The 13095-nt window shown below is 27.8% G+C and overlaps 1 protein-coding gene across 1 annotated transcript in view; it reads right to left on the bottom strand.

Moving 5' to 3' along the window:
- LOC111612732 (putative uncharacterized protein DDB_G0282133) overlaps positions 1–5013 on the bottom strand; it is an 81116-nt gene extending 76103 nt beyond the window's left edge. Inside the window, exon 1 of the mRNA XM_023353974.1 lies at positions 4881–5013. The gene's annotated coding sequence lies outside the window, so the exon portion shown is untranslated. The remainder of the gene's footprint in view (positions 1–4880) is intronic.
- Between the last annotated feature and the right edge of the window lie 8082 nt (positions 5014–13095).

Raw genomic sequence — 13095 nt, 5'->3', positions numbered from 1 at the left:
TAAATTTATTCACAGGCTGTAAATCTTTATGGGGACAAAAATAGGAAGTGATTTACTTTCAACATCCTTCTACTGAAAACATGAAAATCAGAATTTCAGAAAGTTTTTGTAAGATTAGTAGATGTGAATTACAAAATATATTAAATATCTTTCTTAAAAGAATAGATTCCTATATATGCCAAGAAGATAACATTTTCAGCATCTAATTTAAATAACTTTTCAAATGTACTTTCATCATTACTGTCATGTTTCTGCCATGTAAAGCTTTTTGATAAATAAACTGATAAACTTAATTCACAACATAAAAAACTTTCAGGAAAAAGAGAAATCAGAATTCTAGAAGAAACTGGCTGGTATCTTAAAAATTGTTAGATTTAAGAAAATATGATCTATTCAAAAAGTTGTTTATTTGTCACAATCTATCCATATAATGGCTCAAAATCACTTCTTATAATTTAAAAAAAATTTTATTTTGTTCTGCATTCCAAAAACTGGTGATTTTCAAGATCCAGTCACCAAAAATTGTCGTCTGGTCTATAAACTTTAAATTTTTAAACTACAAATTTTAAACTTTTGTTTACCTGCACCAAATTTGATAACACAAATACCTGCTAAAAGTTTTGACATATTTAATAATTTTATTTTATCAAAAAACATGAAAATAATTTATAACAGTGTTATTATTTATCTGTAAAAATGTTTATAAAGAATTTAATTTAAAAAATTAGTTAATGAAATTACTAGAAAATTAAATTTATTCATGAAATTATGAATTTAAAGGTATATATATGTTACCGCTAAAGCTCGAAAGTCGTTAATGCGTACATTACCTAGCTAATCTGCAGATTAACTAGGGTGATCCGTTAAAGTTGCTAAAATTGTTCCATTTCTCAAATTACCTAGATAGCTTCTTGATAAAAAGCAAGTGCTTTTTATCAAGAAGCTATACAATTTTGGCGTGAGTTTTATTTATTTATCTATTTCTACCTAGATAATGTGCAGAGTATCTAGGTTATCTGCACATTACCTACTAGGCACTCGGTAAAGTGAAAATAAGATCTTTGCCACAAATAAGTGTGCTTGTCACAAAAACAAATTGCTATGAAATTCAAAGTGTCACCAATCTTTAGACAGCACTAATTAATAAGCACAATTAGATAATGTTACCTATGGTGAGTAAAATGGCGGCTCGTCTCTGATTCCAGCAAAGAGAAGAAAAGAAACAGTGGGGATGCATGTTCAAACCTAACCTAACCTAACCTATTCTAATAATTTGTTGGTAATAATTATGGTAATTTATTAGAATAGGTTAGGTTAGGTTAGAACGTGTGTCCCCACTGTTTCCTTTCTTCTTTTTGCTGGAATCAGAGATGAGCCGCCATTTTACTCACCATAGGTAACATTAACTGCACAATTATATCATGCAATCACCAGAAAAAGTATGATAACTTTATTATTTTTCGTCTCCAGTCCAAAAGTAGGGTATCGTTGAAGTCGTCTCGGTCCCCTCAGTTCAGATAGATACTCAAAGTCCCGAAATTCCATAGGTGGTTATCTATATAATAATTTCCCTAATTGTATTAATATTTTAAACCGTTTGATTTTTTGTATGTTTTTTAATTGGTTGATGATTGATTCTATTAACTAATTTTTTGATTGATTGTATTAACTTGATTCTTTAGATATTGAAAATTAAATAAAGAACATTATGTTAATTTAAGTGTACAGAAACGTTGCTGTTGTTCCAGCAAAGATCTTATTTTCACTTTACCGAGTACCTAGTAGGTAATTTGCAGATTACCTAGATAATCTGCACATTACCTAGGTAATTTGAGAAATAGAACAATTTTAGCAACTTTAACGGATCACCCCAGTTAATCTGCAGATTAGCTAGGTAATGTACACATTCACGACTTTCGAGCTTTAGCGGTAACATATATAAATATACATCTTTCAATTATACCCTACCTCGGCATGCAAAATGTTACATGCCGAGGCTACTCCGCTGCAAGAATTGTTATTTCCTACTGGACAGAAAGGAAGGAGGGCACTTTTAGAGTTTGTCTGTAGGAAATTTTGTAATTTTTCCAAATAGATGTAAGTAAATATATATATTAATAATCTGAAAATATCGATTTTTAATACTCTATATTTCAATCTTTTACATTTTTGCAAATATCAAAAAGTCATATAATTTTTATTCTCACAGATAAAATATTAAAATATGATGGTATTTTCATAACTTTGTGTTTATCTTTAACTTCTGCTTTTGTTAATTAGGTAATCTTATTCCTAATGTTGTAATTAATTAGTAAAATTAAATAAAAATGTTAGTTTTTGATAAAATGGTGTAATTATTACAAGAAAAAGCCAACATTGTAATGAAGTACTTATACAGTGTCTAATAAACTATGACCAGATTAAAAAATTTCATGTACTGTACTTTGTTAGATGATTCAGACTGATATTAACTGAACATATCAGAAATATTTATCATTATAAATTACTAAAGTGGAAAAACAAGGAGAATTGCTATGCCTGTGTAATTTAAAATTATAGACTAAATTAGAAATTGTGATGACTAAATTAACAATTTATGACCTTTATAAATAAAATTTAAAAATTTTTGAAGATTTTGAGTTAAATTCAAATAAGTATCTATACATATATATACACATTTAAATGAATTTTCCATAACTGTTAAATTTAATCATCAAAATTTTCATACTTTTAAATTGCTTAATGAACATGTTTATGAACAAAAGTTATTTATAAAATTCCATCAAGTCTGATATTGGCACAGTTTGGCCAAAATGGCTCTTCTGCCAATAAAAATCAACTAACAAACCTACTCTGATATCAACAAAAATGCTTATCTACAACTAAGTTTATTTACATTTATTCCAAATATCACTCTTTGCAATTAAAGAATTAATCTATAGAAATCCTATGACATAAAATATTTTGATATTTAAAGAAAATTATTTTAGATCTTGGTTGCTTGCTGTTCTCTTTACTATATGTATTTTCTTAGCATAACGTTGCCGTTGAGAACAAATCACACATATTTGTTCTCAACGGCAACCTTATGCTAAGAAAATACAAAATTATTTTAGTTTATCTTTTGTCTGTGACCATAATTAAATATACAGTAGATAAATACAGAAATTTTACTGTATTATTATCAAATCTTAAATTTTACTCTATTAACCAAAGAAAAGAAAATAAAAAATATCCTATACTATTGGAAATGTAATGTATATATGTAAGAATTATATATCTATATAAATAGATAGATAAGAGATATACATACATATATAGAGACTGATAGAGATATACATATATATATATCTCTATCAGTTAAATTCTTAAATTGATATATCCAGTCTAATAAATGTACAAATACAAATATTTAATTTCTTCATAGTTTATATTTATTCATGTTTTTTAAAATCATATAAAAATATCCTTAATGTAATGAATTAAAATTCTTACAAGAAATTAGTACTTAATAATATGAAGAATTATCCATATCTAAAATAATAAACTGTATAAGATAATAATATAACTGTGTAAGATAATAAAAATAAATTATCATTATTTTACATTTTTAAACATCACTTAATTTCTTAACATTGAATAAACTTAATTTTAGGAGTATATTGACCTTGACCTAATTTTTGGGTCAAATACAGTAAGAATTAAATTTTTAAATTCTTGACGATAATGGAAAATGCACCATAAATCATCAGCTATATCAACATTATGCTCATCATAAAAAATAAAAGACAGTTATTTCTCAAATATTTTAAAGTCACACAAGAGTTATTTCACTCATACATTTCTCATATTACTCTATAATCTTGCAATTTTAATTTTTCTCCATATTAAAAAAAAATAATAATAACGATTACTCAATCTTATGCACGATAACAAGGTCATCCAAGCAGTCATTCTTGAAATAATTGACGTACAGGCATCTCTTTTGACACCACACTTTTCTAGAAATTATTATTCAAATACCTTTCAGAAATATACGATATACATAATCTCCGTAAATTGCCGACATTATCGAAAACATACAAAAATCAAACTAAAACGTGTTATTTTAGACATACTTCGGATTTTCGTTCGCAAACCGACGTATACTCACCTAACAAATTTAGACTTACAAATGATTCATTCATCCCTATTGTAGATTCACGATAAGTTAAGTCATTACACGAAAAATATCCCAAGAGACATAATAATTATATCGAATAGAACAGAAAAGTACGAAAAACTTTGATATATGATTTTAATAAAGTAGCATATTAATAATAATCAATGATTTAAACACCTGTGCGTACAACAAGCGAATATTTCGCGTCGGTTGATATCGTACCAAACAATCACTCCGATATTAACTATTTAATTCATTTTTAACATAAAAGATTAATGACTAAACACTTGGTAATCTACTGTATTTTTGAAAAGAGTGTTTGTTTACTTATCTCTGCTACTATTTATTGTTAATGTGTTTTATTGTTTCTCCTAATACAAGTTCGATTTTAAACAAATTTCGTAATACCCCGATCATGTAGCTGGCATGTTTGTTTATTTTCCCAACGGAGAGAATGTTTATGATAATTTCCTCACCTATCCATGATGTTATGTTTACTCTTACGGCGCACGTGTTTCTCTTTAGATAACAAAGACAACACCCTACGTCGTAAACAAAAAGAATAGAAAAAAAAAAGTTTTTATTCTTTTTCCTTTAATCGATTACTTGTCTAATTTTGAGAATTTTATGAAATAATAACATTAAAAATTAATAAAAGTGCTTATTGGATTAACAACCGAATCCTTATACTGTCATATTTTGTTATATTGTTACTTACCGAAATCTGATTGAACGATTCTAAATATGGATTCGAGTAATAATACAATGAAATGTTACTCTTTATCTTGTTCCCGATCGCCATAACGATCATGACGTAATGCTAGTGACGTAACCTTTGCTTAACATAGACATCGAATTTAATATTTAAAAAAGATAATTATTTCGGTACTTTGATTTATTATTTAGCTCTTTTATTATTATTATTATTATTATTAAGAGAACAACAAGAGAAAAAAAATTTATTACTTTATTTTTAGCTCAGTATTATTACTTGAATAGAAATTTAAAATTGAATTCTCTTTTTTTAAAAAAAAAAATGTGGCCACCAGCGGCCAAGCGTTTCCGTTCCCCTAACACTGGTAGTTAGGTTAATGGTTTCGCGCGTGGAATTTTTCGGGTTTTCTGCACGTCTTTAACGACTAAATAGAGTCCTCCCGGGAGGCATCTCCCTTAGGCAGATGGCTTAACTAACAAACAAAACAACACCTTAAATAATCATTTCAGTTTTAATATTTACTAAAATCATCCGGAACGATTGGCTGTCTGAGATGGTAAAGGCATGCTGTACCAAAGAACCCGCAAACGAGTTCTGGTCGAATTATTTGAAATTTTCAAGAAGGTCTGCACGGCTTCTTCTCTTATCGTTCGGTTGTCCCACTGTGGACTTGACCGAATCCACAATGAACATGTAAACTACTCTCAGTGTCCATAATGCCTATTGCGGTATCGAAGAATTTCGTCCTTTTTCTTTTGATACTCTTTTAATAAACTAAAATTTGGTTCATTGAAATATTTTTGTATAAATTTGAACTATCGTATTTCATAAAAAATGACGAAGAAAGTAATTCTTAGTACAGCAGTATGTAATGAAACAATTTAAAGTGATATACTTCAAGAGATGATAATTATATTTCACTACAACTATGTAAAAAACAGTGCAACAGTTTATATAATAATTATATTATTTATACAGTTTTTTAATAAACTTAATATAAATATTTTTTTCTGTTCAAAAACTAACTTTATATATTTTTTTTAAAATATTAATAATAATTCATAAATATAATTTTAAAAACATTTAATTTGGAAACATTTGTTGTTGTGATAGTTGGAAGGAAACATTGGCTAAAGATAGTATTTTTGTTGGTATTATTGATCAATGTAAAAACAATAAATCCAATATTAATAAGACAATCGTGCTACAAGGGAACTGGCTCCCTTCTTTGCAAGGAATGGTCTAGTGTTATTTGAATTTAACCTTTAACCTTAATTATCTTGCGATCTAAATTCAAATTCAATTTTAAGATTGCTGAATATATTGCACACATACCAGCACAGATTCTAAGGAATCATGCTTATATATGGCTCAAAAATAATCAGTTCAAGTTCGAAAAATTAAAAAATTCATCTATCAAAATAAATTAAGTCAACACTACCATGCTATAAAGGAAATAAAGGAATATTCCTTTCACCAGTATTCGAAAATATTAACCGACTAAATACATATAAACTTTAATTATCAATTATTCATTGTGACGATGTCACAATGTCCGGCTGCAATTTTTAATCATATTTTTAATTTTTTCTTTTTTTTTGAGTATATACTCTCCACCTCAAATTAGTAGTGGCTTGCCCCTGTACATCATACTTTTCCTTTAACAATAGAGTCCGTGCCAGTCATCTATCTAACACTTTTCAGGGAAAATGTTTGAATTGAAATGACATGACTTCCAGTTCGAATCGTAAGTTCGTATATCGTTAATCGGGACCTCCTGCCCCCAAGGTTTCCATATCTGGATGAATTAAACTGGATTTCAGTCTCGACTTTCAACTATCTAACTCCATTCTCAGATTAAGGAAACACGGACAGACAACGACAGTGGGAATTTATAGTTCTACAATTTTTTTTCAAATTTCAGCCCAAGAATAAAAAATAATAGCCTAATTAAAACAATTTCTGTTATAAAACATGCGATTTCTTATTTTTATTATTTAAACAGTTCTTTTTTTATCAAGTTACCAAATCGGCACTCTGTAATACTTTATTTTGGAACCAATGATTATCGAATAGTATCAATTTAATTATTTTCTTCATTAATTTAAATTAATATATGATTAAACCGCGCAAATTGAAATGAGAAATGAGAATCAAAAGAGATAGTTGGATGGAGAGAAGGCAATATGAAACACTTGAGCGATCTGCCAAGGGGTACAGTCGTCTGTAGAGCTGTTATACTAGGCTGACTATACGTACAGTTTTGGACGGGAATGTACTTTTTCTTTTACTCTGTCCGGCAGTGACTGCCGGATCATTGCATAGACAAATGAGACAAATGTCTAGGGCCCGGTTTTTAAAGGGTCCCAGTCAAACTGTCTATTTTGAAAAGATTTGTAAATAAGATAGTTTACTTTTCTGTTGGACAACTGTATAATACTGGTAAAACTGATAAAATATATTATTTAAATATTTGAGTCCTCCCTAAGTGAAATCAATAATTTTTCACAATTTTACTACTCCTCACCAGTAATATTTTGGTATGTGGGAAGCAGCTCGTCGCTCTACTGCCTCGGTTCTCACACACAAAGTTATCTATTGATTGCATAAATTTAAAATTCGGTACAGCACGCGCAATTCAAAGTGCCAATTGGCTAGAGTATGTTGAATGATTACTCCTCAACGGATTATTATTACTTTTCCAATCTAGGTGATAGCAGTATTGATGATAACCAGTCAAGTTGATAAACTCATCAATATTTATCACCGCGTTCCCTTTTTATGTCATTATTCATAATGACTAAGCATTATGTATAATGCCCAATTAATCACTTTGTCCATAACATATATACAGGGCGAATTTTTTAAATGAAAATTTGCCCTGTATAATAAAATTTTAAATGTAATCTCATAATTTTAAAATAAACGTATCGACAAAAGTTGTAGGGTGTCAAAGAAACCCCTTTCCTCCCATAACCCGAGATAACGCAGGCTGTGCGTGACGGTGCGCAGTCCATTTCGAGTTANGATAACGCAGGCTGTGCGTGACGGTGCGCAGTCCATTTCGAGTTATCTAGGGCATATGCTTTAAAAGCCTCAAAAAAGCCCTTGCCTTATAAATTTTCCAAAAATGTATGGATCAGCATATATACATCGTTATCTAACAACTCTGCAAATTTCATGATTTATATTTGCCGCGAAAAAAATTTATGACGATTTATTAATTAGGTAATTAACTGCGCTATTGTTTTTTATTATGCTTCTATTCGATTGATTTGAATTTAGTAAAAAATTTTTAAAACGCTATTAGATGTTTTTTATCACATCAGCATGTTTTTTTGTTTTTCATTCAATACATTTTTCTCCAAAACTATATTTTTTGGTCTCCTCATAATTTAATAGTGTAAAAATCGACAAAATTGTGTTATAATTGAACAAATGCAGTAAGTTAGCTTTCTTCTTACTTTAATTAAATTAATATTGCCTTGAGGCATACATCAGAACTACTCCAGAACGCTAACACCAGCTGTTCTCAAGGTCAACTAGTTTGTAAACAATGTAAACTGCACGTGTGATATTTCATGCCTTGTTAAATGAAAGAATAACAATCCTTGCAGCTATATTTTTCAAATAAAAGCATTTATATTTAATTATTTTTAAAGTTTTTATATAAAGTTTAATTAATTAAAGTGTTTATATACTTTTTGTGTAAAAACATTTTTCGCAAAAATTTTTATTTCGCAGAATTATTTCCCAACAATATTTTTGAATGTCAGATCAGATTCGCGTTTAAGTGGAAATAGTTATTTAATTAATATAAAAATCAATTTTTTTTATCAATTTCTGAGTCGCATTTGAAGCAGAACAAATGAGCTTAAAGAGTTAATGTTGAGAATAATTTTTATATAATTTTTTTGTGGTTATTATAAATTTTAAACGTTACTTTCTTGGATGTATATAATCGTGTAAAAGTTTATAATCGCAAATAAAATACCGGACTCTCATATGCATACGTTCGTTTCTACATTACTAATTTAATTTGTGAATATTTTTTTTATGTTAACATAAAATTTCTTCTTCCAAAATAGAGTAATTGTAATATGTTACTAATATAATATTATAACCAACTTTAGGTGAATTAATACCATGGACGAAGACTGTTTTTACTGTACTCTTTATCCATCGTGTAACATTTCTCTTCTTTTCGGAGATGTTGTGTTCGAGCGCTGTAAATGCCATCAACTAACTCCAATGCAATCCAAAATCATGTCTCTATACGCGAAATTAATTGAAACACTTATACTCGGTAATTTTTTACTAATTAGCATTAATTTCTTTTTAACCGAGAATAACATTATCGCATGTGGTTTTATGCATACAAGTAGAACAAGTAGAGATAATATTTTGTTTGGAAAAGGTATATTTGCATTCGGATCACTGATTCCTGGAATAACAGTTGAATATGGTAGACGAAGGAAAATCGTTATGGATCTTAGAAAATCAAGTTATTGTAAAGAAATAGAGAAATTGAAAAAATATCAATCATTAATATCTTATTTCCTTATCTTTTGCTACTGTATCGTATTAGGCACATTTGTTCTTGCCTACATTTTCTCTATCCCACATTTCCAAAATAAAATCTGCCTGGTATACTATAATGTATGCATGATGTTGCAATTGCCATTTATACATGTGGTTTCTATCTGTTTCTATGGTAATTGGATTTGCAGTTAAAAAAAGATTCGAATCATTGTCTGTCCAATTACAACGAGCAAATTCAATAGGGCTAAAAATAAATATTAACGAAATCATTTCTAAGCACCTGGAATTATGCGAATTCATTCAACAAATAAACGACAAATGGAACGAATGTATATTTTTTGAATATGGAATAATTTTGTCCTTTTTCTCCCTTCTCATATACAATACTGTATTTGGCAGTTTATATTTTAAAATGTCTGCATATATTATTATATGTGTTTGTACCATAATATTTATCAGTTTTGGCATTATATGGTCTTTTGCTGTTGCTCAATTGTGTGCATCGGTAAGTATAAATAATGTAAAATATTATCGTCTACTACTATTTGTTATAATTTGTTTTTGCTGTTCTAGGCTTGTAACGCACCGTTTTCGGAAACAAAAATAGGTTACATAATAATGGGGTAAGTACCAGGCCTGGACTTTAAATAAACCAATAATTTTCACAAACCACAGACAATACTGAACAATAAAGATAAACTTTAATTCTATTAACAACAAAAATAATAATGGGGTAATTGACCCGAACAAAAGTTATCTAATTGTAAAGNGTGCAGATTCAATAGGACTGAAAATAAATGTTAACGAAATTATTTCTAAGCACCTGGAATTATGCGAATTCATTCAACAAATAAACGACAAATGGAACGAATATATATTTTTTGAATACGGAATAATTTTGACTTTTCTTTCCCTTCTCATATACAATACTGTATTTGGCGGTTTATATTTTCATATGACTGCATATATTATTATATGTGTTTGTACCATAATATTCATTAGTTTGGGCATTATAGGTTCTTTTGCTGTTGCTCAATTGTGTGCATCGGTAAGTATAAATACTGTAAAATAATATCGACTACTGTATATATTATAATTTGTTTTTGCTGTCATAGGCTTATGACTCGTTTCAAGAAATAAGAATGTTTGGAGCTGCTACTTTACCACTGAAAACGAAACTTAAAGTAAGAAAAAAATCTCTCATATATAAGTAACTTTATTTGTCTACTTATAACAAAAAATTTGCTACAGATGTTAAATTTCATGAAGAAGTTTCAAAAAATAAATATCGGACTTAGTTGTGGCAATTGTTTTGTATTTTCAAAACAAACTCCTGTACAGGTACGTTGCCCTTTATTTCGTAGCTTTTATATGATTAACACTGGAATAAACTGTTATAGGCATAAATAAGACAATTATTATTTATTCAATAAGAATTATATTATTTATTTAAAGTAAAAGCTATATATTTCTTTATTTCTTATCTAATACATTTATAATAAATGGAGCAACAGATTTCTTTCATATGTTTAAATTCGCATTTCTTAATTTACTCTGAAGCATGAAAGAAATTTACACTCAATTTTTATCAATAATCAAAGTGTTTTTATATTTTTCAGACATATAAAGCATTATATACCGTGTTTAACATGTTACTACAAATTCGAGATATTTATTTTAAAGAACGTCCAACCTGTATACTTGTAAATCAATCAACTTCCTTCGTACATTTAAATAACACTGCTCTTAGCAACTGAAATTCTTAAAAATATAGATTAGAAAATGTGTATTATCAGCATCACTTTGCTCAAATTTACAACATTTCCCACTCGATTTAGCTTTGTTTAGTAATTACGTTTTACAAATATTTTGTAATTTTTGTACATCAACTGTAAATGTACTGCACAAATGACGATAGCTTAGAGTAGAGATATTAGACTAGATCAAATTGTATAATTGTCTGATCTTTGAATATAGATAATTATCCGCTTTTAAATTTCTTTTTCGATATGATCATATTATAAAAATTAAAGTCAGAAAGTCGAAATATTTTCAGTATTCTGCATTTTTATTACAATATTGTAATCAATTCTGTAAAATATGTGCATTGAATTCTAGTTCATTATATACAACGTAATTTGTTATACTTCTAATATCAATTGTTGTACGGCAAACAAAATAAAATTAGAATTACATAATATGTAAATATTTATATTGTGAAGGTGCTCTTTTAAATTATTTTCAAGCCTCGAAAATGCATTTATACATCGATTTTTTGTCTCAACTCTTTCAATATATTCTACAAATAGTATAATGTTTCATTTACAATAATTTATGTATATGTAAAATATGTTGGTTTTATTTGTAAATTAATATTAATACTGCATTTACAGTTTTACTAGGCATGCTTGTTTTTACGCAAACTATCCTGATGTCAGTATACATACTTAATTTTGCGGTAGTTTAAAATAAATAATGAATATATTTATTAAAGTCAATATTATGTTATTTTATTTCGAGTTAGATCGAAAAGATAGTTGTATAACATTATCTAAATATCAGGTTGTATCTTAACTTAACCCAAATAATATATATGAGAAACTGAATAAGACATAAAAAAAGTGTAAAGATAATTCGGTTACTAATTTATTAATGTTAATAATATTTCTAATATTATAAAAAAACAAACAAAAATGAAATAAAAATTTCAAGAATAGTCACTTTTTGTTTTATCAATTTAATAAACTTCGATTGTTAATATAGTTAATGTGATAAGTCTTAAAGTTTAATTGTGAAGTAACAATAAAATTGAATTACTTATAATAGGGCAGGAACCTATTGTAATAAAATTAAAATGATTGTGTTACTGCTTGTCGTTATATGTAACACAGAGTGATAAACAGTGTATGTATACTGCCGGTCGCTAATTCTTTGTTGCACGTGTAGACATCAAAATAGTAATAATCGTGAGTGATATACAGTACTAATCTGTGAACTAAGTGAATCATATACGTATAAAATTTAGTAATCCGACAACGCCAATCCGATATAACCTATCTGAGACTACAGAGACTCTGCACTATTTTATTGTTAAAATTACATTTTTATGTTTTCTAAAAACCAATCGACAAATCAAGATTTGATGTTTAAAGACAATACTAAATTAAGTATTTCGTTTTTCTTAAGAATCTGGTAGTACTTTTCAGACATTATTTTATAGCACTTAACTTTAATTTAGATTAAATTTAATTACATTATACTTGTACTTTCAAACCCAATAGAATCTCTTTTTTAGTGCCTGCCTGAACAAATTTTTTACCACGTGAAACCTCTGTACCTTTTTACTGCATAATTTATAAGCATGTGTAATCGGAAACTCAAAAAATGTAATATTTTGTTTAATAAAATCATATAATAATATATTCTCTTATATTTATTTTAATTTATTTATGCAAATGTCGCATTTAAAAAATTTTATTTTTTTAAACGCGTAATGAAAAGAAAAATTAAATTTAAACAATAATTCAAAAGTAAATATGAAGTAACGATGAATTTTATTTTATAGAATTGTTTCTTTGCGAAAAATTCATCTTCATTTTTAATTTACACTACGAAAATTTGTTTTTACGTGTGTCTTGCGCTACTTTTACTTTAGGTAAAGACTTAATATAACCTA

Source organism: Centruroides sculpturatus, unplaced genomic scaffold, assembly GCF_000671375.1.
Source record: "Centruroides sculpturatus isolate CEXI.00-Female unplaced genomic scaffold, Cexi_2.0 scaffold1774, whole genome shotgun sequence".
NCBI lineage: Eukaryota > Metazoa > Arthropoda > Arachnida > Scorpiones > Buthidae > Centruroides > Centruroides sculpturatus.
Note: the sequence above shows the minus strand (reverse complement) of the source record. Positions and strands in the feature narration are given on the sequence as shown.